We start from the raw sequence: 27,785 nt of genomic DNA, 5'->3' as shown, positions 1-27,785 counted from the left end.
TTTCCAAAATTGTCCTTCCGTGGATTATGGGCGGGCACACGGCACAGAAAGAGCTCATCAGGCCAGTCCTCTCAGCAAAGTAGAGTTATCGATCTGCTTTCCTAACAGCTTCTGAAAAGTTTGGCCCTGCTTGTCTGCACAGCTCTGTCTCTACCGTGACTCCATTTCACCAACGGTTCACCTGAACTGTACCCCTCATTGCTCTCCCAGACATTTCAGAAGATCTCAGGGGAAAAAAACCACAGAGTGGTAAGCAAACATACTTGTTGAGAAGATAAGGAAAGTGAAATCATCTACAGATACTGTCCCTCTCACTTGCAGATTGCTTTCATGTGAAAACATGAGCAAACTTACTCTGTGCCTGCAGCTTCAGCTACAACTATGTCACCACCAATTCTAAGTGTGCTAATGTCCATAACATTTTCTGTTCATCTCTTTTCCTCCCACTTTAAATATTTTTCCTGTCACCAAGGGTTTTGAAAACCATGCTGTTCTGGAAGATGGGTTTCTTACATACATTTGCCACCTGCCTGTGAGTGGAATGCTAATTTTTGACGAGTATTTACTGCTGTGCCATACCTTACATGGGGAGAGAGGAGCCCTGCTTGCCCTTGCTCCGACCTTTGGTGACCGTGGCACCAGGCCAAAGATCCATCTCTGAGTAGCTTCATTCATGGCTGACTGTTTAATCAGGCAAAGCAGCATTAGTTTAAACAAACTTCCCTTGAATGTGCTCAGTGAATGAATAGTAATGACCATAACACTTTATGCTAATATTGTGTCTTTCACCCAATGCCATGACAATGCTGTACAAGGGGGGACAAATTTATTTATCTTTATTTTTATGAAGACAAGTGTGGAAAAAGTGAGGTATAATAAGGTGAAACACTTCTGCAGAAGACATTGGCGGAGACAGTGGAGCAGAACCCAGTGGGAAACACTGCCAGTCTCTGGCTCTAACCACTACATGTTACTCCCCAAGTTGATGAAAAAATGGATGCTCCCAGACCTAACCTCAAAGCGTGCTGCTTTCTTAGAGAATCTCAACGCTGCCACTGTCCTCTTACTGTCACTGAAATAGAGTACAAACAGTACTGTGGCTGCATCTGTTAGCCTAATCCAAGACCATGAGTTCCTTAATTAGGACAACTGAAAGGCTGACTGACCTTTAGTCCTCCCTAGCATCCCACAGGAAAGACCTTCCCACTAAGGAGCTGCTTTGTGCTCCCCAAAAGCCACCTAAGAACCCACCTGCTCCCAGGACTAAGCTCCCATTCCATCTGGCAGTTGGTAGCTCTCAGAGGTGAGGAATGACAGGTATCCCTGCGTTTTAGCCACGCTTCTCTGCTTTCTCTGGATTTGGTTCAGCAGCACATGGAGACTTGCCTTTGACACGTTGAGCAGCCATGTGGTGGGTTTCTGTGAGCTGAGCCAAGCCAAGCAGTGTGGTGCTTTTCAATGAAGGAAGGAACGGGAAGCAGTTGATCAGCAATATGCAGAGAAGAGGGCAGCAAGAAAATAAAGAGGGAGTTCTGAACACAGAGGGAAGGTGAAACTGGGGTTAAAAGGAGAGACAACTACAGATGCAAAGAGAAACTGAACACAGATGGCCACATCTGCACTAGGCACATCACAGATCTCAGGCTGGCTTTGCCAAGCTGTCAGAATGAAGATCCCATTAAAATGAAAGGCAGAAGACTGCTGCCTTCAGTGGAACACTGCTCCCTCCCTATGAGATCACTCAACACGCGCCTGATGCTGTCACTGACCCTGCATTGTCCCGACAAAGTCATTCTCCACGACACCCTGCAGAGGAACAGTCATTTGTAACAGGCTGGAGGGTGGAAGGAAAATGATGGGGCAGGGGAAATATTGGGCCTCGCAGCGGGAGGCATGAGTAACAACCAGACAACCCAAAGCATCCGACCTCAAAGAGCTGTGCACAGGGGACGCTGGGCCTACAGTTCTTGCTAGGTTTACAGAAAGGAATGTAAGCTTAATTTGTGGCAGTGGGAAGCCACTAGGGATTTAGGGAAATTAGTCAAAGGAGGTGTTGCTGCGCTACTTTATAGGAACTTGACATGATGTTCAAATGCTGTCTGTTGGGAGCCTGGGTTACTTTATTATTATTTTTAATAACTCCAGAGGGCTTTCTTTTGCAAAGGAACTCAAGCTGAGATGGTGGGTTTGTATGTTCACTGTTCATTTGGAGGGAGAATTGTTTGATGGATGCTGAAGTTTATATTTCTTTTGCAATGAGAATTGCTGGAATGTTTTGTGGCCCAGATCTGTGTTCTCATTTTCACCACGCAGTTATGTAAGACTCTGAAATAATAAAATAATGCTGGCTTTTTTAAAGGAAAGAAATGGTTGCATGTGCTCTCAGTGTGACGGCCTGCGTGTGGTATTCAGTGAACAGCAGAAGTCTGATCTGTACGGTCCGTTCTGATGGGTCTCTGACATCCATCAAGATTCTTTGTTCTACCGCTGGGAAATGAGAAGGAATCTGTGCTTCAGAAGCACAAAGGATTACTGGATTTGTGTGTGTGCTCTAGACTGTATAGATGTGAATTAACATCAAAGTGTAGATCTCTCATTGCTCTGATCTGTGTATTTGGGGGGAAAGAGAAATAAGACATTTCCAACAGTGAGAGGATCTGGTAATTTCTGCTGTTCACCTGATTTCTCTCGTGTACATTCATGCCCTTTTTTGAACCCAAGGATATTTTATTTTACAGAGGAATGAACATAAGGTCATTTAAGCTGAAATGAAATATTAGCTTGTCATCTAGTTCGAAGCACTTCATCATGCACAGCACAACTGAGTTCTTTATCTCCCAATATTTCCCGAGATGCAGGTGTCTCGTCAATCCCGGATCTCCTGTTATGCTGATTCTGTAACTCCCCATGGCATCTTGATCCACAGCTAAAGTACTCTACATAAAGGTTTACCTTATATTTAAATTACCTTGGTACACCCTAAGTTGATTTACTTCTATTCCCTTTTCTTTAACTAACAAATATAATTGATGCTTCATTTGCTTCTCTCACTAGTAATAGAAGGTTGCATAAACTGTTTCCCAATATACTGTGTTGTAACATGATGGGCTAACTAGGTATTAAAATAAAGAGCAATAAACAGTTTAAGATAAGAGATTAATATAAATGTACTGCAAAGACTGGGAAATCAAGCAACGGAGAATCAGGAATTCTGAAGGAACTAAATTCTGTTTCTGCCCTTCTTTGAATGCAAATTCAGAGTGACTCCATTAATTACAAAGAGATTTGGGATGAAGATGTGCCAGGCTGAGAGTCTGAATTATAGTCCCAGCTGTTGTACAAAAATACAGAGATGATTTTTTTTTTATGGGGCTTTGTTCCTTCAGCAAGCTTCTACTGACTGTAGTTGGTCTGTTACTCAATTAAGCTAAATAAGTGTAAGTACATCCATGTAACAGAGATGTACCAATCTACAGTAGGGATTTGGGAAATAATTTTGTTAAGTCTGTGTAGTTTCTCTGTGTAGAATGACCCTTTGTATAAATGAGACCCGGTGGCTCAGAGTACATGGGAGAAAAATCTCCCAGGGTTCTCACATGCAGTATCCACCAAATACATCCCCAGGGAAAGCAGATTTGCTGCTGCTTTCCCATACACAAGAAGCAAGAATCAGCTCAAAGCTGATCAAAGCAAGAATAAGTTGCTGCTGCTCCAAGACCTTGGGAGGATACATCTAAAACCAAGGCATCTATAATAATAAGGGGTTCTGCTTTTATGTTGCTTCCAGCCATGCTGTGAACATCCCCAAGATCCTTTGCCAACGTGGCTGTGATGACATGCAACAGATAAGATTTCCTTTGCCCTTTTAAGAGAAAGTTTGAAAGCCCAGGGTGCTCTGCTGGAAGATAATGGGACACAGGCTGTCCATTTTCTCCAAAGGATCAAGATTAATGATAGGCAGATGATTAATTCAAACAACGATAAAAAATTCCACTGAATTGTTACAAGATTTTATAAATTGGCTTTTCTGCCTTTACAATCTAGAAAAACTGAAAAGATCCATTCTCAGAAGCAATTAAGATCACAATCTGGTCCCCATCTTCAGGTTTCATCAGTTCCCATTCCAAATCTATTTGCACACAAATACTAGGAAGCCTGAAAGAGAAGCTGTTATATTGTAAATCAATCAGCTATCCTGTAAGACAGGAACTGAAGCCTCTGCTTTTATTAGTAGAAAGAACTGAGTCATTTGCCATGACTACATGCTTCTTGATATGATTTACTGCTTCTGCAGTTCGTTACAGAAAAAACCACAAACCGATGCACAGTGCTTTCCTTAAATTTCACATCAACTTATACTGAGAACTAGAGATTGACACAAATTGATTTTTGCATCTGAACATCCTTCCAAAGTTGGACCTGCCTTTGTACTTTGCAGCACACATCTTTCCAAGCCACAAGAGAAATGTGAGAGACAGGTTGTGACACAGACCTGAAGCGAGGGAGAATTTGTCTCAGAGATGTTGATTTCTTCCTTTCAGGCAAATAGCTCTTTCTGGACTCTCTGCACAACGATTCTTTATTTTTGCTGTAAACACTTAGAAGAGGGACATTACATCTGCCCAGAATATGGCTAATTTTATACAGAAATTCATGACAAATGAGAAGTAGTTTAGGTCTCTCTCTGGAATGACAGGGGAAAGAACTGGTGAACAAATGGATTGCCATCAAGAAGATTGCTTTAGTCAGAGAGACCAACCATGATTTGGTGAATACAGCGGGACCACACAGAACTGTCGTTTCAGAAAGGGTTGTACTTTGACTAGCAAGTCAGTAATGCTTTAGATTATTGTCCTATTGGTAGCTATTGTCTTCATATTAATACAACAAGCACCACTAAATTTTCAAACAGCTTCTTATGGTCATACTATGGGAAGTATTGCTTGTAAAATACATCAAATGTGGCTTTAAGCGCATATTCTCAAAACACATAACTGAATCAGTCCATTCATTCACACCTCCTGTTCCCACCTATCTATGGTATTTCTTGGGTGCTGATGACCTTGGCAGTTAAAAGCTATTTCTATATACATGATACATAGGAAACGCATAAGAATGTTCAGGTTGTCTCACCATAACCTCATCTGCTAAAGATGTTACTTCATGCTATCTTCCAAGAATTTGTGCTTACAGGACTCAAGGTGAATCACTTGCCTGGAAATTGTCCTTCTCTTCTTAAAATGGGAATCTTGTTTTGGTGCACTCTTATGCTGAGATAGTTTGGCTGGAACTGTGAAATTTAGATTTGAATGCAAACTTCACCTACATTATAAGTTGTTGAAATCCCAAGGTTTGTAGACAGCCAGGATGACTTGAGCTCAAATTTCCCTAAACTGTGATTATGTTTGGACACAGGGAGAGTAACAGACTTGTGTAATACAGCATGAGCTGTTGAAACAAATCTGGATCAAGCATGTCCCACTGGGCCTGCTACAACTGTACCTAGAGGAAATGAGTAAGAGAAAACAATTTCCCTGACATGATGCTGATTCCCATGCCCCCATTTTGGACTGTTTTGTGCTGAGCTTTGCAGAGCTAAACAGATCGGTAGCTGTCTCAGAGCAGTAGGTGTGAATTCTCTGAACTGATCCATGCACTCCCTTTCACAGAGGCAGAGACTGGGGAGCGGGCAGGCCAGGGGAGGAAAAGGAGAAGGCAATGTCCAGTAGTACTACCTGCTTCTCAGCCACCCCAGAGGCCCAGTGAGATCACCAAGTGCTAAAAATCTGCTCTATTCCTTTGGGAGCCCAAGCTGAGCCTCCATTGCTTAAGGAACAGGAAAGGTTGGATATCTTTGCTGCCTCAAATAAAAGCTTACTGACATTGATGATCTGTTCTGTGGCTATTGTTCTGTGGCTTCTTTCCATCAAACAATTTTCTCATCATAATCTAATGACCTTATTCAGCCTAACAGAGTGGTACTGAAATTCATTTCCCATAGAATCTCACACCCAAACAGTATTGTTACAGGTCTCTGTGGACTTGCACTGAAATAATTTTTCCATGTAAAGTGACATTGTTGCTTCTCCCAGCAGACTTGCATTGAAAACATTTTCTTGTTATATCTCACATACTATAGTGCTGTTGGTCTCCACAGACCAACCCTCTTTGGAATAGCTTTCCATGGAATTTCACATTTTAAATGCCATAATCAATAACCTTAGACTAGCACAAAGTTGTTCCCCCCTAAAATTTCACATTCAAACAGCATCATTTCAGTTCCCTCCAGACTGGCATTACAATCCATTTCCCATTCTAATGACATTGCAAAGGAGATGTTTTAGTTGTTGGTGTTACAGTAATGTTGCAGGCAATTTACACTTCTATGACTAGAAACTGCCACTCAGAAGCTTGTGCCATTTATGAGTGCCAGTCCAAATGGACAAAACACTGACCCTTACAAAACAACGTTCATAATGATATGGGATGTAGCTTACACAGTAGAGCTGCAACAACTTCACCGATAGCATAGTAATATCAGGCTGTTAACTCCAAATAATCTCATTTTTATCATGCTAGAATTTGCCCCCTTTTTTACGTTGTTATTCTTTCAGCTTACTGAAATCCTTTCCGTCACTATGAAGTCTTTGATCCCTCATTCTTCTCTCTCCTGTGGTGTATACAACTGGTACTTTCTCCCCTTCTCCCACTACTGTTTTCCATTTCTCTACTAGAATGTAATTTTAAAGACACTTGCTGACGGCCTTCTCATTTGCGTCTTTGGCCTCTTGCCTTTCAAAAGGAAAGCTCAAATTAATAGCCTATCCTACAGTACAATCAATTCCCACCTGCCAAAACTAATGACATGAGTTAAAAATCAGGAACCCTCAGATTTGTTTGTATGCTTTGTGTTTGTTTCTTCCCCCCCCCCCCTTCAATCTGCTGTTATCTGAACCATTGAGGAGATTTAATTCCTAGATTTTTCTCTGCAAACTAGGGCCTAGAAACTTCCAGTTTTATGAAAGTCAAAAATCACATGACTTAAGGGGCTGCAGCTTTAAGAACATTAAATACCTTGAAAAGTGCAGCTGGAGGACATCATGACAAGTGACTATGCAGGGACCATAACTGGCATGGTTAGAAAGTTTCCACCTGTTTCATACCCAGCAAGCACATGAAGTATTGGGCTGGCTCCAGTATTGCTACCTCTTGTCTACAATTCCATGAAACCCTGGACTTAATAATCCTGTCCTAGTAAAAAACCTCAGACTCCTGGAGAGCAAGAAGCAGTAGAATGGGCTTGTTTAAGGCTTGAAATCTGAAATACATGTCCAAGGGGTGAGAAGTCTGACAAAACCTGCTCTTCTTCCCTAGAATCAATAGATTTCTGTCTAGGTGAACAAAAGGTGAACCTTGGCTGCATCATCTGACATGTATTTAGTGTGTTACCATGCCCTTAAGGCTAATGTCCCTTAGAGTACATTCAGACAGAAAATTCTCCTGTTGACGCAGCTGTACAGCTACTACTATGGGTTATCCTGTATCAAGCATACGTCCTGTGAGCACTGAAACTGCACAACTATTTCACACAGGGTTTCAGTCAGCCCGTTATTGCGTAAATTTCTAAGGGTGATGTTTGGGTCTGTACTCAAACCTTTCTGGATTTGAATGAGATGCCATCAAATCTCTGGCACTGAAAGTATAGGTGCAAGTCCCTCAACTGATAGCAGGTTGTTGTTTGCTGGCAAGTGATTCCAGAGGGCAATGATACACTTTGCCGATGTCCTTCATTTTCAGCCAGAGGTCCTGGTCAGGGCAGGGTCTCACCGTACCTGGCGCTCTACAACGAGGGAGTAAAGCAAAGCCTTTGTCTCAAAGAGCCTACTCTTTGTAAGAGTTCAAAAACAAGCTGCAAAAGCCAAGGCTAGGGGCTAAGAGGAGAAGGAAAACACCAATGACTAGAGAGCTCCACCTGCTCAGTGCTGTGTGTGCTCAGGAACAACAGGGAAAACACAAATTCAAACCCTTGCTCTGCCTGAGTCAGGCCTAGGACTTGTCCCTGGGTCATCCAAGTTATATATCCCAACTATTATTTTTTTCGTCAGTTTCTGACCCAGTCTTTCTATCTGGGAATTTCTATTTTGCATAAATAATTTAATACAAATTGGGCCAAAACTAGCAGGAGCACATGCGTACATGTGAGACCACTGATTTACAGCCTGGCAGCAAAAAGCCAAGCTGAAGTCCCTCGTGCTAAGTAGACAGAGCTGGATCTGAATCCTAGCTAAGTCCTGTTGCAGGTGAGCTCTGTAGCACTTTTACTACCAGCTAAGTTGGGGTAGAGCTGACTTCCACATCGCTCCAGCTGGTTCTTGACAAATCAGCGTTTTTGGAATAAAAGAGTCTTGCAAGTTCCTTAATGATAAACCTGCATAGCTGGACAAGTTAGCTACTGTCCAGGTTACTGGCTCTGAGTAATGTCATCTTACCTCCAAATGCTGCTCAACTTAGCATCATTAGTTGGTTGTTTTCTCTCAGGCACCACAGCAAGCGCACAGCTTAGGCTTGGATTTTGACAAATTAAGCCAGGTCTTATTTTTAAAAGCAAGGTAATTAGTGCAATACCTCTGGTGGGGGAAACACTCTTGCAGTCATTCAAAGACATCAGTCAAAGTTTTCCAAATCCAATAGATGTGCTTTAGGTAACCTTTTGTTTCATCCTGACCTATGCATTGTATGCATCAGTTGGACCCTTTGGTTTGCCCTCTCTTCCTTCAGTCATTCAATTTGTTTCTTGGCACAAAGTGCACCTTAGGCAGTTCTTAAATATCACAGCACTGTGGCAGAGCTCTTCAAGATGTACACATGAATATCTAGTCCCCTTCATTAAGATCACAGTTCAGATAATGACCTCCCCAAAACCTCATACTGATCACACACTTAATAGGGACAAAATCTTAAAGATGGTATTATGCAGATGAACATATCAGCTAACAGTATCTGAAATTATTCTATGAGAAGCCCTAGGGAGTTTGAGTTACCAGGAGAAGCAGAGCATGTGAAAAAAACCCTCTCAATGTCACTTTGTGCCGAGCATTCAAATACCACACAAAAACTGCATATAAACTTGGCAAGTTCTTCAAGGGGCACAATCACCATAAATCTGGGATAACACTCTAGTCTATTCAAAATTATTTTTTAAAGTACTGTTCTGTTGATGATGTCTTTGTTTTATTTCATCCAGCTTAGACCATTCTAGACTGGCTATGTTTTTCTTTTGTTTACAGAAAGCATCTCAAAGCCATAAGTCTCTGAAAGTCATCAGGATTATTATTTCTGCGGAAACACAGCTCAAATGTGGATAGGCTGAGTATACAAGTGTAAGCTGCAAATGATGCACGTGTATGCCTTAGCTACAAGACTCAGTTCTCACACTTGCGCTCCCTGGAAAACTTCAGTTTTAGACCCCGTTCCTCACTTATTAAAATGGGTTATAGATTGGCCATATTGCTATCTTCACTTTTCCCCTAAAAAGATGTGTACTTCTTTTGTTCTTGAAATAAGACAAACCAACCCCCCCAAAGCCATCCAGAGCAGATTTAAAACAAAAAATTTTTAAAAAATCTTAGTTATGGAAGCTAAATACCCACTCAAACCCTTCCCAGCAGCATGTTTCCAGGTGACATTACACTGTGGATACAGTTTAGGATAAAACCAGTCATGGACAGAACATGACAGAATACTGCACAGTGTCAGTGTCCAACTCCAAATTCTGCAGTTGATGGCTTTGGAAGGATATTAGGAAGCATCAGAGTGACAAGCAATCTGTGGGGAATGAATCACAGTTTCAAGGTTGTTTATGGCCATGGAGAAAATTAAACATTAAAAGTGTCACACGGGTTGCACTCAAGAATCAGCTTAGAAGAAGAAAAGATGCTGTTTGTCTGTCTTTAAAATAAGAGTATGTACACCTTGGATTGCCCCTAAATGTATTTAACTGTAGCATCTGTAACACCTACCACTCAAGAGCTGAGTCTATCAGCCACAGGGGAAGAACATTAGGTGCTTTCTCTTCTTCCTTATTAAGAGTTTATAAACAATTTTCTGATCTTCTTTAACAACAAGAATATTACTTTTTGGAAAACACAGAAATGAATGAACAAAGACGTTTATTAATTGACCAAGTCCTTCCTCTGCTTGTGGATGAATGGTTTAGCTTAAATACTAGCAATTTTTTCTGATACCAAATGCATACAAAAATTGGATTGCAAATGGGGTCCTACCCACCAGCAGCTCCCTGACAGCTGCAATGTTGTATCTTATGCCAATCAAATGGAGCAATGTAGGAGATGTAATATATCTTTAAGAACACTTGGATGCTTCAGAACACAGTCAAGTGAAGAAGATAAAATAAGAGGGCAGAGGTATCTTACAAATAGATGAATATGGCTACAGAATATATATAGTAAAAGCATATACTACCTCCCCTACCTAAAGAGGAAAAAATGTTAGCACAGCTTACACAGGGCTGCAGTAGGATTACAAGTATCTTAAGGATACTGAAGAAGCCTGTGTACTGAGGCAATAGAAGAAACAGTGTGATGAAAATGAGGGATATATTTGGAGACATCAGAGAGCAATTTGAACAGATACTTGGTGAAGCAAATGATTCCCAGGACTGATTGCCCCTCATTGGGAGTGCTACCATTGTACTCTGTGAGAATAGAATTGGCCCTGAATGCTCTGCACCAATGAAAAGGAAATGTAATCTCCTCTAGCACAAAATGTAGCGTTTGGACTTTTTTATTGACAAACTAAGTGTCAGCCAGCACAGTCAAATGGAAAAGGCATTAAATGAAGGGTCAGGAACCCCTCCATCTTACCCACCTTTATGAAGTGGTTGAAGATCAGTGAGTGAAATGTGGCCATTCCAGGTATGATCTGTGTGGGACAAGAGAAATCTTCTTTTGAACAGGAACATGACTACGTGTCTGAAGTGGCATGTTTTAAACACTCTTACAGAGGGACATTCTTGACTCTTATTTAACCTATGCAGTACTGAAAATTACACTGATTTTGTTTTTAATTAGTATTTCCCTAGAATTAAATCATTATCATTGTTACCATGCGATGAAAAGAAGCTGGATCCAATGCTTTGAGACAGTATACTCATAATGCAGGAGTCATGGACAAAACGTCAGGGGAGTACAACTCAGGGACAAAGGTTGTGTTTGAAGTCAATATTTTGTTAAGATCACATGAAATTTGTAATTAGAGATAACAAAGTCACCATTCCTGGAGTTTAAAGCAGTTTAAAGCAATATTTACATGAAATATTTCTGCCAACTGCTGGCAAACAGTGTTGAAAACACACAGTAATTTAGGAGAATACTCCACTTGGTGCCTGAAATCATTCTGCTGCCCAAGGCCTTTGTTGTCCACTGCTACTATCGAAAGGAAAAAAAAAAAAAAAAAAAGGCAAAAAAAAGCCGCAGCTATTCACAGGAGGCATTCTACCCTATTCTTTGGTTAGTCATTACTATTGAAATCTTACATCAATCATAAATTGAGCTGGAAGGAAGGGTTTTTTCCCCTCTAAAGATTAATCTGAGTCACAAAATTAATTCCTAGATTCATATGCATACCATACCTAAAATTTCGCCAAATTTTGAGCTGGTCAGATAAAAGTTTGTTTGATTCCAAATATGTACTGAAGGTAGTCCTAAGTTTCAGATCTGAGTTCAAAAAGGAATATGAATTTTCCTTAAACCTGAAGAAAAGGTTTACTTGAATCTACAGTTACTTATAACTACCTTGAAGGAAAAATCTACAATTTCTGTTTTCAGAAAAAGAAACAGAAGTGTCCTGGTAATTTAAAACAAATAAATAGGTACATTTTTTAAAACTATTGATGGAAGAAACTATTACATGAAGACATAAAACTAAGCTGAACATAATCAGCCTTATATAGACTAAAAGTTCCATGCCTACAGGGACTGTCATGTGGTTATAAAATTTTAAGGTGACAGATGAAAATCCACAGAAACAGAGGTGTATTTGGGAATCATTAGAAAGTGGTTTGGACATTTGTTCAGGTTGTTATCGGTAATTTGTTAGTTCTGTTTTGAGGAGAGTATCTTCTAGGAAAATGCAGCCATCCCTTCATCAGAACTTTAAGTTGTTTTCTTAGGCAAATCCAGATCAAAGAGAAAAGGTGTTGAAAACTGGAGTTCCTGGGTACCAACAGAGCTGTTAATGCTGCAAGCCTCATGTGGCCTGCAGAATTGGTTCCTGAGTAAATCAGATTAACTGAAGGGGACACTAGTCTATCAAAATAATAAACTATATAGAAAAAAAAACAGGTCTTAGATTGTTGCCACCCTTTTTTCCTAATTTACCACTTTATTCGACTGTATTGTGTCCCTGTTTTGTCTTTCTTTAGCCTCATCAACCGACTTTTACTACATATATGCTATATTCAGAGTAGTGCTGGAAGCTGATGGGGTATAAGCACTCTAGCATGTTGCCACAAGATGGAGAAACAAAATTAAGTTAAAGATCTGATGAAGTGTCAAGATATGTGGTCTGGATCACACCTATGAATGAAGTACTGTAGGCAGAGTTTCTCTTTTAAGTTGTTCCTTACCAGTTTTTATTTCTTTTTTCCTAAAAACAAGATTAAAAAGCAAATGCTGGACAACCAACCTTTTAATTCACTCTGCAAACAGACTGTGCAGCTCTTGGACTCTGACTAGACCCTTTTGTTCTTAGCATCTGTAAAGATTCCGCAGGCCAAACAAGGTTTTCAAAACAGTCATCCAATTCCAATGTCTTGAAAATAAACCCCATTGATACCTCGGTGGAACCAATCATAACTTAATAAGTAGCATCCCTAAAGGAGAAATTCTGTCCAATTCCCTCTACACTGCTTTGGCTCTTAAAGAAAGAACAAGGCAAAAGGCAGAAAAATGTGTTTGCTTTTACTGAGCCTGTAACTCTGACTATGCCCAGAAATCAGTTGGGTGGGAAGATCCCATTCTGACATATGCCCTTTACAAGACATAGCTGCATTTTAACTGAATACAGCTCCTGACTCTAATTTTGGTTTCCTTGCAGTTGGTCTCTGCATTATATCTGAAAACCAATCTCAGAACTCATCATCGCCTACACATATACACACACACCCTCAAAATTAAGATAGGCTCAGCTTTCAATAACCTTTACCCACAGATACACTGTGTTCATTTTCACTGCTAATATTCCCACCATCAGATTAGTGTTACTTAAGACTGGAGAGTGACATTTTCTGTTTCTCTAGAAAACACTGCACAGGTAACAACAGTGCCAGTTACCTCATCTTCCTACCATCTCTGTTGATTTTGATCTCGATTGGATTGCCCTAATTGACTAATATTCCTATTATCTTAGGAAAACGCTTTAACTGTGGCATCTATTCCATGCATTTTACTACAGTCATTGTTGCCAGCAACACAATACACACAAACAGTGCCTTTACAGGTGCACTCAAAGTTCAGACTAGTCATGAATTACAACTATGAATGGGAATTAAGTAGAACATTCCTTTCTAAGTACTTAGAGGTTGGCAATCGAGGCTTCATTTAGTAACAAAGGTATTAAGCCTGAAGGATTTGGCACTACAATGGAACTTCTTTCTGGGGCAGAGATGACTTTACTGAAACATTTGATAATTGTACTTATTATAAGCAAGGGCTGGTAGCATCAATTATTACAAAGGTTGCTTGACACTTCCCATTCATTATAAAATCCTCTTTTCAATTGCTGAAAACTTTGCCAACCTTCAGCTATCCAGTCTGAAATTTTCCATGCTGAGTGTCTCTCTTAGGCTGATTTATTTATTTAAAGAGAAATTTTAGCCAAAACAGTCTGCCTTTTACAAGAATGAAACTGGAGAAAAATACAGTGTTTTGGCCATGTTTAAAAAAAAAAAATCTGGAAATCTCTATACTTCAGAAAAGATCCTGAAGGAGAAGAAAGCGTTTTTATCATTCAAGCACCTCGTGCTGTTCCTGTGAAACTCAGAAACTGTTTCAAACACTTTAATCAGTATTTCTTGAAGGGGAAAATATCTGCAATACTAGGTAAAAGTTTGTAAAAAAAATATCCATTTTCACTATAGATCTCCGTTTCCCAGCAGCACCTACATGGCAAAGGTGTGCATGTGTGTGCCAGCCCACTTATACCTCTGAACTGAGCATGCAGCATTCAGGACTATGTTGTTGGAGCTGTTTTGTTGTTTTTTTTTTTTCCCCTGCATATACTCATTCTCACCTGTTTGAGACACATCCCGGCATTAAAAGGCAGGGGAAGGTCCACAACTCCCCTGTGCTTTTAATGACCATCTTGCTGCCAAGCCAGTAGTACTGATGGCGAAACTGTCTTGACACAGAAGGTAAAAAGTACAAGACTAGTAGGAAGGGAAAAAAACTTGTTGAAACACTTTGGTGAGGCAGGGACTAGAAGATGGGCAAAAACTGAGCGCAGGGCTGTTTAGGATGAAAGAACTGGGGATGGAGGGATGAGGAAGACAACAAAACAGCTATTGGGACTGGGAGCCTAGAAATGCACTGAGTGGGGCTTAAGAGCAGCTAGCAGAGATGGAAATGTAGGTCATTTACACGGAGTAACTTCGGCCTAGTGAGAATGATGTCCTTCGGGTCGCTCTACAGTCAGTGGGGAAAGCACTTGCCCCACTGGATTGCTGGTAACAGCGACCAAACTAAGCTCCTAATTTGAATTGCCTTCTGGAGAAACTTCACCAGGGAATGAGCCTCCAGAAGGTGAAGTTAGACTCTGTGAAAGAGAAGCTGTGACAAAGGCAAAGGCAAGAGATGATTCATTGCCAGGGTTCAGCTGGAGAAAGGGGTTTGGGAATTCATCTGGCAGTAGGGGATCTGAGTCTCTTCTCCCTCTGCTTATCAGTCCAGGTCTCTCCTAAAGATGTATGAATGCTGTTCCTGCAGAACTAGACTCCACTCTGCCCTCCACCACCGTGTTTGTATGTTTTGCTAAGCAAATCAGTTAATCCACATTTTTACAGCTTGTCAGTCATCCTCTTAGGGATCCAACAGAGACCCTACAGTCTGATCTGCAAAACTGTTGAGCATTCACAGCTAGAGGTGAAATTGGTAGGATCTATGCTTTGAACATATAAAATATTTTGCAGTGCCATGAACTCAGGAAAAAAAAAAAAATCAAGTCCAAGACAATCAAAAACCTTTGGCAATGTTTTCTCTTCATCTTCATATCTCTGTCTGCCATCTGTCCAAGTAGGGGTGCAGTATCCCCTCACTTCATTGAGGCGTCGTGAAAATAGATTATTTCATGTCTGTGAAGTACCCAGATACAATAACGATGACTGCTGAAGGAAAGCTCCCAAGGAAATTAATAATTCTGTATTCAGAACAGGCTTTGAATAGTGTGCAGTAAATAAGCCATGGGGTACACACTGAACAATGAAGATAAAAGAAAATATTAAATAGCTGCTCATTAAGTGAGCAATATCCATCCTGTACTTTAAACAGAGCAGAGATTTAATACTATGTGAGCCTGTGATTAAAGACAATACCATAATGCATATGGAACAAAGGCTATAGTGAATTTGTAGCAACAACTTAAATTCTTGCATTTCCCAAGTTCTGAGTGTTTGGCTTGGCCACTTTGTGAGAATGCCAAATTCTCTTAATTTAGCTCCACACAAAAAGGGACATAGATCAATGAAGATTAGAGAGGGGGATGGGTTCCAGAACTGGCTCAACACAAAGTCCAAGGGTGTCTGGATTTAGTTCATATTAGAAAAGAAAGCTTACCACAGCTTTTTATCTGGATCCAGATGTCCTCAAATTTCAAGGCTAATCAAGACTTGGTTCTGCTTTGGCACCCTCTCTACTGTGATTTGTTCTCCCTAAGTTGGGAGAGTGTTTCTATGGACTTCATTATCTTGACCTTCATAAATGTTGCAATACTAATCCTGCCATTAAATTCTACTTATTCTTGCTAAGTATAGAGGGTCTTGTTTAGCAACATCATTAAAAAAGTGTGAGATAGGTATAGGTCTTCCTAACCAACTTTGGTAGTACAGGACGGAACACGTATTTTTCACTGTGAGACTGTAGTCAAAGAATATGACAGAGGAGATTCTACATCAGGAGTAACGAGCATCCTAACAGGGTCAGGATGGAGTAGGAATGGATGCAGCCCTGTTGGAACAGGAAATCTCTGAAGCCTTGCAGGCATTCTCACGTCACACCTCCTAGAGCTCTTCAGCCACACCACAACAGTGGACAAGAGGAAACCCAACAAAAAGCAAAGGCAATGGCTGCACCACAGAGAAAGGTATAGGAGTATCATAAGAAAAGTGTATTTTGAGTCTTGAACAACACATCAAGAAGCTAGGTGGCATAAACTGCCATCCAACTGCCCACAGGGAATATGGGAAAAGCAGAGACTCAAAGAAGTGGAAAACTGGAGGATGCAGGTAGAAGGTCCTGTTTCCCAGGCAGACAAATCATACAGCTGCACCTGCTATTACCGCCTGCAGCATCACCTTGACATTTGCTTCAGCTGTACCATGTGAAGCCACAGACAATCAAGAGACCATGTCCCATTTCACATAACAAAGCATTTATATTTGTGTTGTCCTCCAGGCTGTACGCTTTTAAACATCCAAGTACACAAACAACAGAACATGCATGCAGGTTGCTGTGCACTGGGAGTTATCACAGCAGTAAGAAAGTTCAGACACAGAATCACACCATTCCACACATGCATGCTGCTGAAGGACTGCTTTTACAAAGTGTTTACTCTTAAAAATTTAAACAAAGTGTAAAGCAACTGTAATATTTTCTTTTATATAGTAATTTATCCCAAATGTCTTGAAAAGAGTCTGGCAACAAGAAAGATCAACTGCAACATTTTCCACACTGTATAATAAGGAACTTGGTTTTATGATGGCTGAAAGCATTTCCTTTTATCCAGTATGAACTTGTCAACTGTCAGGAAATTATATGGATGCTTGTCCTTAAGTCCTGAGATAGAGGTTAGAAGCTCCTGATCCACTTGTCTTGTTTTATTCACTATTAAATAAAAACTTCACTATCTGTTCAGAAATGATAAAAGCAGCATGTCAGAGGAAAAGAATATCGACATAACTGGGAAAAAAGCAAAATCGATTCTAATCTATTCTTCTCCCCACTGGATTGGCAGCCGGAAAGTTCAATATTCTAATTCTGGCCACTGAATCCCATTTCCCATATGAGAACATGGGCAATACTCCTTCCTAATGCCTGGGATGCCACATCTGCTTAAGACCTAATTCCTGCTCCCAGGAGGAAAATTTCTGTTTTCAAAACTACAGACAACTCATGCTAGTCTTTGAGCCACCTGTAAGCAATAATTGCATTATATATGCGCACAGGAATGTAAAGAACTTGGCTGTTACACAGCCATGCACCCTGAATTGCTCCTGCAGGCATCACAGCAAAGTTGAAACTCTGTCCTCTTCACATAGACATTTCCATTGACGTGGGAATCCTGAATCCTGTCTGTAATCCCAGATCAACCAGCTGACACATTTGCAGCACTTCTCAGAGTGTCTTTTCATTCTCAGCATCTCCCTATGCAGTTATACAGCAAATCCATTAGACAAAGCACCTATTTAACACAGAAGTCCTGCTTTAGCTCCCAATGCCCCGAGCCAAGCGCCCAGGGCTGCCAAGGGATCGGGCACAGGCCTTCTCCAGCTAACTTGGTACAACACCGTCATCTAGTGGAAGCCAGCCCGGCGAGCAGGGAACCAGCTCTGCTCTTACAACGCCATGGAGCCACAGTACCAAGTACCTGGTAGGAGGGCTGAAAAGTAGCCACCCACCTCTAACTAAATATCAGCTTGCTGCTTCTCACTTACAAACTGACGTGAATATCAAACAGGAATTCAGTGCTGTTCATTCTTTTTCATTCTCATCCTCCCCATAAACCCATTTTGAAAAGGGTACTAGAAAGAAACGTGTTTACTTCTGCCTTAACTGGAAGGTTCTTCAGAGCAACTGCTAGAGGTGTGTGATTCAACTTGTTTAAGCACAAATACTTTCCCATGCTGGGATGTTAGTACATTATGAATAGGCACTTACCAAGCTTTGCTGGGCAGAACAGTCCTGCTCGGACAAAATGCTGCAGAAATAAAACCTGATTTTGTATAGAGATGTTCAATGTGAGACTCAGACATTTTGGAAGTCTTAAGTAGGTCTGTCTTCTGCCCAGGTAGCAAAGAACAATATTAGCACACACTTGCAGGTGGTGAAATCATGTTCCTAGGATCCCACTCCAGGTTCTTTAGAAGATTTGCTGTTTAACACCACATCCAAGTTCATCTCTTCAGCTTTCTGATTTGAGTAGCCCTGGAAAAATTTCATAGCACACCTCCAGATTGCTCATTTCCCACAACCCAGTTGAACATAACTAAGAAGTCAGTGCTTGCTACATTTGAAAGCTCCTGATTGGTTTGTGTGTGGGCATTTCGTGGGGGCAAACCGAAACACAGAAGCAATGCGTGTCAGAGCCTAGCAATGGCTAACCAATTTGCTAAAAAAAGGGGTACTATTAGCAGAATGGCTTCAGCTCCTTCCTTCCTTCTGTGTAGCTATAGTGAACAGACCCACATCTAGGTTTGTGCTAACCTGCAAACCTCATTATCTACGCATCATGCCTACTGGTAAAATTAACTGCCCAGTATTGTCTCAGTTGAAGAAAAAACTTCACTATCATACCCTTTATCTGAGTTACAATGTTACTTTTTCTCTAAATACATCATTTAGTTTTCAAATGGCCAGTTTTATTACACTGACTCCTCAAGCCGATTTAAAGCAGAGAATATCTCAGAAGGAACATCACAAAAATACAGCTTGCTCTCAGAATTAAGGTTTCTCCTGTAAGCTTTACATAGTCTGTTTTAACAATGGAAGCCTAGGAGGATTTTGTGCTCTTCCCTCCCCTGCTTTTACCCCAGGGAAGGCAGCATTGCTAATAAAACCCACAAAGATCAACCCTAAAAATAAATATCTGCTGTTGGTCTAGACAGCTCTCGCTCTTGAAAGAATTTGATCTGGGTGGTAATTACACTTCACTTTCGATCCATATATGAATTCAGTACTGGCAAGATGTGTCAGACTTTTATCTTTCTATCCTCCCCTGATCCATCCATCAGCATTTACAAGCATTCATCATAGCAAAAACAGTGCTGGAAATTGAAGTCCTTTGTTTATTCACACAGCAAACAGCACAGACAACAATAGTGGAAGCTGCTTCTTTACATTACCCTGCTATCGTTCTTGCACCATGCCCAGAGAGAACAAGTTTAAGGGTGAGAAAGCATCCTTTTTATTCATCAGCTTATGTTGTAAATCTGCCTATTAGATTCTTTTAAAGTCTCTCAGGGAAGGCAGAATGTACATACAAATATCTAATAAAAGATATCATCTCTCTCTGAATGCCTAGCTTCCATTCTATCCTTAGACCACCATGACTTCAACACAGCTATTACATTACTAATAAGAAGTAGACTGGGAGGTATCAATTTTACAAGAGAATACTTGTCTGATGATAACACCACCAAAAACTGGTGAACACTCTGTTTAAACACAAGAAAAAGCAAGTCCTTTTACCACTCTGCTCTGCTACTCTAGAGACTGTTTATATGTTTACCTCCGGGCCTTGAAAATTCAGCATAGCAGCTTACTTGGTGGTGAGCAGATTTTTGTTCTTTCAACTGATGGCCTTTACAAAGTCCCGTCCTGAAGCTCCTGGTTCTTGGTGCAAAAATAGGTTAACAATGACTATTCCAGCATCAGAGACTGGAGAGGTATTTTTATGACTGGATTTCCCATTTTGATCACAATGCTGCCCTAAGTTCGCTTTACTAGTTTCTAATTAGCCAGTTGCCAGGAGATAAGGATTTTTTTGGATACTTAAATCATTCTTTTCCTTTTCTCATTGTTTTTCTAGCTATTTCCACTACCACTATTGTAAAAACAATCAAAAATGGGGTAAACCAATCTAAGTCTAAATCCTTCCTTTGCCCCTCCACAAAACCGGATTCTTCTCTTTCATGGTAAAGATTTTCATTAATTTCACTTCAAGGAAAGAATTTCAAAGGAGGAATACTATTACTCATTTGCCTGCTGTTCTTGGCAGGCAGTGACATGTACGGAGCAAAGCCACAGGTCCTGTTATTGCCTTCAAGTTAGAGAAAAAGAGAAAGAGAGAGACACATCAGAGTTAAAGAGGAATGAGTAATGGATATTTTGTGGGTCACACTAACCTGTATGGACACTTCTGAGTTATTCTTTGAATCCTGAGGTCTTCAGGAGGTCACTTGTTTCTTAAACATCCATTTACAGTAAACTTAGGAAACATATAGCTCTGGATAAAGTGAATCTCAATTCTCCTTCTACTCACTGTTGAAGATTGGTTGCAATCATGTCAGGATCACTTGTCTTGTTTCAGGCTCTATTGTGAGGCTTTATACCACGATAAGGCATTACAGATGAAAAAAACTGTCTAAGGTTGTTTCCAAAAGTGAAGAGAATGTTTTCAGTCTCCAGGAAAACGTATCTTTGGGAAAAAGCTGAACCTGAGAATGTCCACTGCTTTCAGTGGAGCTGTGACAATTCATATCAGTAGTCCCTTACCTTGAATTTCCATTTTCGTTTCGATGCTCCTTGCTGAACTCAGGACAGACTGAATACAGAAACGTGATGTGTGCATTAGCACAGCACCTAACACAATGGAATCCCAATCTCAGTTTGGGCTTTCAAGCGCTACCGGAATATGCACAAGAATAATTAACAAAAATTAGCATGTTTAGGGGCCTTCTGACTAGACCCGAATACCACGGCTGTCTAGATCAGAGAAAGTGACAGCCTACAGGCTGTATCCGACCTATGGGATGTGTCTGTCCCACTCCCAAATGATTTTGCACCATAAGGTCTCTGGCTTACGATCAGAGGTGGATGTAGCTGTGGGAGCTGAAGCAGTTATCGTTCCCATCTGTTTACACCATTTTTATGCCAGAGTTCACTGGTCTGACAACGAGGAGGACTGAATGGTATACATAGTCCTGTTCAGTTACCATGCAATATAGCTTGTTTTATTCACATAAACTAAAATTAGCTGCAGTCTTTGCTAATATGTTAGACTGGGAACCGTGATCGCTCAAGAAAAGAAAAGGGGGAATACGGAGGGAAAGGCAGGGGATAAGTCTTCTGCTGACAGCCAAACCTGCCTGTGACTGTAAAGTTGAACCTTAATGTAATATTACATGGTTTAGAAGCCCTTCAAAAGTGCTGTTATATTATTTGGCCAGAAACTTGACATTCTGTGTCTTGATAATCCTAATTCTTATTCACAATTCCTTCACTTGTACCTTAAGTAAATCACTTCATAGCCATACTTCAACTTTGCATATCAAAACTGCTTATTGCCAAAGCATTTAAAAGAGAGCTAGAAGGGAGCCGTGAAGGTTAGTTAGTCAGCATTCATTTGCTGCTGAATCTGAGCAATCTCGGAGGGATCCATGACTGCAGCGAATCTCCAGACCCTCTGAAGGTTTGTCATTGATTCAGGGGAGTCAGAATTTTACATGTAGAATTGGTAGCAACTACAGACCAGCCCTTCTGGAGAATTCAGCCCTAGGCATGCTGAGACAGGAGTTAGGGAGTTTAGGAAAGCTTGTGTGGCTATGAATACAATACAAGGAGGATTAATAATGCTATGAGCCACACTATTAGAGGCTGAAATCAGAAGCTTCCAAGAACCTGGAACACGTGAGAATGTAAGAACAATCACCCTGAGCCAGGTGACAGCTCCCTTTAGCCCACTGCATTGTTTTCAACAGTAAGGCAAAGAGTATAAGAAACAGGGTGTGTATGTAGAGCAATTCTTCCCCAGGGACATCCTCCTACTCTCCAGCAATCAACGGTTTAGGACTGAGAGATCACACCAGAACTATTGTGCTTAACAGTCACAAATGGACCTACACTCCATAAAGTACCCTAGTCCCATTTTTAACCTACATAGACCTCTGACCTCCACACCATCTCATGGCAGTAAGTTTCTAAATGTAATTAGAAGTTGCATGAAAAAGTGCTTCCCTATTATTAGTTGTAAACACAAAATTGGTCAGTGCCATCCAGCTACTGGCCAGAGCAGTGCTCATTCCTGCACTAAGTACTAGACTTCATTAACATCCTGGGTAATTATATGACACCTTAGACTGTTTAAATCTTAATGACTAAACACAACCTTGAAAGGAAAAAAAAAAGTGTTTAAGAGCAAGCAATGTTGGGTATCATCCAAACTGCCTCCTCTAGCAATACCCCCTACCCACTGCCTAGACCAACGATATTCAGATAGGAATCTGAATCCTGATCACTACACTAGAATCTTAGGCATGTAGATCAACACACATCACTAGCCAGAATACCTTTCTCTGTGTTAAATGCCACTGCTTTTAGAGAATGGGACGGTATATTGCAAAAAGCTGTATTAAAATCCTGTAACAGATGGATTTAAAAAAAAGCCTCCTTTGCCTTCTGCGCACAATCGCCTCAATCTCTCCCCACCAGAGCTGTTATGCCTCAAAGACATAAGCCAAAAGATGGCTGCACAAGCTGTGTTCACTTCTGTGGCTGCCTACAGCAACCCAGTGGATAAACAACAGCCATTTCAGCTGAAGAATAAGAAAACCATCTAAGTGTATTGCTCATTGGTGGCATTTCCAGTGGAGTGCAAAGTGTCACAGGACAAAACAAAGAAAAGCAGAACCTTCTGCAAATAGAGATTTCAGCATCTGCGTAGCTCGCAGGAGTATTTCACGCTCAGCATCTGTCTTTGAAGGTGAAACTTTCTATGCTGGTCACTGAGGGAACAATTACATGCAAGTAAATTGACTCCATTAAATCAACAGGGTCTGAAACATATGGGGACAAGCCAGTGGACTTTTTTCTTCCAGAAATAAGCTGCTTCTATCATGGAAATAATCTTAATGTTTGCTGACACTGTAATTAAGAATTAAAGCTGCAAAAAAATGTGAGGTTTGCTGAAACACAATAGATATCTTTTATCCATACAATATATGGCACCAAAATATTCAGTGTTCTGGGGAGGATAATTAATCAGAGTTCTCTTGCTGAATTTCTTTTAATTGTCTATGATGGGCTGTGTTGGGGGGGGGGGGGGGGGAATTACTGAATGTTTTAACATGGAACAAGATCAGGCACCATGGGGAATATTTACACGAATAAAGATTGCATGATCAAGATCTTTGATCTGGGAATTGCTATTCTGTAATCATCTGTAAAGCACCAGGAGTGCCCCTGGCACTGTATATATAATAATAAACAATTAACAATAAATCATGTAATTAAATCTTCACTTCGAACATTCTTTTCATAATTCTTGCCTCAGATTTAAGTTCCCACATCAGACATATTAGGTCCTCATAATATTATTGAAGTTCCTACACTTCAGCTTTTAAAATTCCCCTAGGGATCTATTGTTTCTTTGTTTAATGTGTTTATGAGCCAAAGGCCCTATTAAATACAATAGGGAAACTCCTAGACCTTTAAAAACTTTGCCACCAGAGACAGTTCTTAGGAAACAGGACCATTTTTGTCATTCCATCGTGTAACTATTGGAAAGTCTATTGATCAGAGAAGTTCCAGGAGAAAAACAGGAAAAATACTACACCCCCTGCCCCGATCATCAAGCCATTAAGGCCACAAGGCTAGCCAGGGCAGAACTGCTGCACACATACAGTTTTCCTTCCTCCATTGCATCTGGTCATTCACATAATCCCATATTAAGAATATTTTTTATTATTATTGCTCTTTATGCCTCATCACCTTTGTAGATGCTTTCTGTAAGCACAAGGAAAAGACAAGGCCTCCTTGTATTTCCTTGGTCTGGAAGATGAGATGGGCAGATGCTTGCATTCATCTAAACCCAAACTGTACATTGTCACCTACAGATTTGAATGGAACATTACATCTGAGACAGAATATTTTGCCAAAACCAGTAGAAATTTTGAGTATCAAACACCAACTTTTAAAAGTGAATTCCCATCCACCTTCAAAGGGACTTCTTAACATATATGGAGAGACACTCTTTACAGAGTGCAGGAGGGAAGCATGAAGCTACTGTCACAGTATGCTGAAGAAGCTGGAATCTACCAGAGACAAATTTCATGGTCTGAACCCTTGTTGAAAATTATTTGACATTGCACTCTGTAATCCAGATAACCAGTGAATTCTGGTTTATTTTAGAGGGGTTGTCTTGTCAAGCTTCAAGGCTCTTCTCAACTGCTTGCCTCATTTCTCTAAAAAGTAAAACTCATTCAGAATTTAAGTCTTCTTGGTGAAGCCATGGAGGATAAACTGGGGTACTGCAGTTTATCAATTCAGCCTCAAGATTCAAATGTGGCACAGAGCTAAGTGGGAAGTTCAAACTTGAGTAAAAGTGTACCCAAGGGATATGCAGGGTTACTGTGTAAAAGCCTGAGTCTAAAGTGAGAATGCCTGGCGTCAATCTGAGCAACATCATGCCAGTAAAGATGGTTCATCTGCAGTTGACTTGGCGGTTTCTCAACATAGAACTTAGAATGAGGGTTAGCATGAGCCATGGGCGAAATGGAAATTCCTTTGGCCTCAACTAATGCATTTTAAGTGACTCCCACTTAGGGTCAGATAATTACAAGTTCTATTTTATTTAACAGTTAAAAAAACAAACACAATCTGTATTAGGCTGAAAAGTTCTACATTCCAGTGAACATGAGGGATGGTGAACATAGCCTGTGGGCCAAACACAGCCCACGCAGAGCTTCACACTGTTGAAGCTTTCATCTTCAGCACCCTGAGGTACAGCCCACAGAGACTATAGGATCTCAACATGCAGCACTCCATCTTGCTCCAACCTTACACATATCACATGCTAGGGCCTGTACCTTCCATGAGCCAGACTGTCATGCCACAATTGAGGAAGCTCCCAGCTTGTTGTACCTTTAAGTACTTGGGCGATGGGGGGCTGAGTTTGGATTTCAAGAAGATGAGACCTAGGTGCAACTTACATAACCGGCACAGTTCCCACAGGGCTGCTTCTTGTTCACAAGTTAGTAATTGACAGTGTACATATTCACTGATTCTTGATGAAGTTCCTTCTCATGTATGTCCTATGCTAATACTTACAAGTCACTAAATACAAATGAAGTGCATTTCCCTCCTACCTCACCAAATTCAATGATACACAACAAAAATCATTTAGAAATTGAGTATATGCTTGGTTGTCAAGATGTCTGAAAAGACAGCAAGGAATCAGGTCATGCAAAGTTTCACATAAACAAGGGAATTTTCATAGTAGGTAATTTATATCATATGACCCAGTGTTAAATTAACAAGGAGTGTTAGAAAAATGAATCTTGAATAAACGCAGTTGCAACTGTATCTCTGTAATACCTTTACAGGACTTCACGGCATAACCCTAAGGAAGAGATCCGGTAGCATAATCAACCTCCCCAGATTGCCAGTGGAAAGTAATAAGTAATACAGATATAGTATCTTACTATTAAAAAATGTTACAGTTAAGTTCTCAATATATCTGTGAAATAGCTAAGAACTGACTGAAATGCAGCAACAAAGAGTTTACATGCCAAGAGTTTCAATCAAGTCAGTTTACTGCCTAGTGTAGATCCAGAGCCACCAGTACAAAAGTCCTCATACAAGTATCAGTTGTGCTAATGACACCCAAGTTACTTAGCTGTGGCAACAGAATAAGAAAGGACTAGAATAAATTTGTAATTTCTCATTTCCAAATCTTGGACCAAATCTGAGGATCACATCTCATTTCTTAGCCTAGCATTCTATTCTACCTTTTGAGTTACCTTTTGTTGACTTGAACTTTACAGCAGTATGATCAACCACTATCAGCTTTCTGTAGAAAAAGAGATTGAGTTATTCAGGATAGATTTTTTTTTTTTTTTTTTTTTTTTTTTTTTTAAGATTCACACTTAAAAATATATTTTCATCTTTTCATCTTTAGCATTAAACCCACATAGAAATCTTAAAACTGAAACTTATTTTCTGCTAACATTACTCACTTTTATTTGCATTATGTGTGGAAGGAAACTAAATTTTAGCCTGTAGGTTTGGTTTAGTTCCTCCTCCAGTACCTTCAGTATTGGAGGTACCAGCTTCCTCCATGTTACCAGTATAATAGTGGAAACAATGCTCCATGTACTCATGGTCCAGCCTGCATTACTGAGCCCTAGGATTTAAAAGACCCTTTACAGAGAACAGCAATGTACCCTATTTGCAGTTCTGCCACGGTCTTAGCATGCAATCTTGAACAAAATGTTTAATTGCAATATTCTGCTTTCTTTTCTTCAGATGAAAGAAATTAGATAATAATTTATAGCCTCCTTTGCAAATGCTCTCAGATTTATGAATGAAGCATTCCTCCTTCCCTTGCTACTGCATTCTTGCAATGGCTTTCTGTCTGAAACAAAGGATGTTGGGTTAGAAAGGTAACTAATAAGTAACGTAAAAACAAAAGGAACCTAGCCCGAGGTCAGCATGACCTGCAGTAATTGCTTCTGCTACTCAGACACACACCAAGGATTAGCAGTCACCCTACACAACTCCCTAGAACAGCAGAACAGTAAAAAAAAAACCCACAAACAAACAAAACAGATAAGACAAAGCCTCTTGTCCCAAACTTACTGCTCAAAGGACACAAAATACTAAGTTACTAAGTTTATTCCTAACTTATAAAGAATATTTATTTGGAAAAAACTCTGGGAAGGAATCCTACAGAAATTAACCCTTGCTTCTCTGGATGCTATTACTGCATGCAGAACTTCCAGATTTCTCCAGAAATTCCTAGTCCTTAGAAGTAGAAAATGTTCTGATTAGTTTCTCACGTAACCATCCAGCCCATAAAACACTACAGCCAGACTGAAGGGAACAGTTATGCAACAGGGCCCTGCAGAAGAGAAAAAACTGCTCAAGGCAAATTGGCTACTTGCATCATATATTTTCATGCTCTGTTTACAACCTCTCTGTATAGGAATCTCACAATTATGCTGTATAAGACATGGGTGAGTATCTTCTGGTGAAGGAAAAAACCAAAGAACTTATTGAACATTCATCTCAAATTTCAATTGAACATAGTCTTTTAAATGTCACATGTTGAGCTGAGGGGTTTTTTGTTTGGTTTTTTTTTTTAGAAGTCTAAACCTTTAACAGGCTAAGTATGATGAGTAGAGATACCTTCCATATACCCCCTCAGAATTATTTTTTGAGACCACAATTCCCACCATGTTCAGTTCTTCTAAACTCTCTTGTACATATTCCTGCTTCATACCAGTACTAACAAGCTAAAGAGGGGACTCTGAAACCTCCACTCTTCACTAAGGGGACTCTGATGTTACTTTAAGCAGTAGCTTAATGAACACTTTTCCCCAATTGCAGTGCTGGCTTAAGCAGCTGCTGTTCCCTGAACTGACTGGAGAATTGATTCAGGTCAAAGCTACACATGTTCTAGCTGTGTCAGTTCCCCAAGCTGCTCAGACACTGCAAACAATTCCTACTTAGGGCCTGCAAGCACTTTTATAAGCAAGCACTGAAAAACTTAATTCCTGGAAATTCTCTCTCATCCATCACACAGACTTGCACCTATCAGCTAGGCATGCAGGAGAAGAG

This window comes from Aquila chrysaetos, chromosome 20, assembly GCF_900496995.4.
Source record: "Aquila chrysaetos chrysaetos chromosome 20, bAquChr1.4, whole genome shotgun sequence".
Classification (NCBI taxonomy): Eukaryota; Metazoa; Chordata; class Aves; order Accipitriformes; family Accipitridae; genus Aquila; species Aquila chrysaetos.
Note: the sequence above shows the minus strand (reverse complement) of the source record.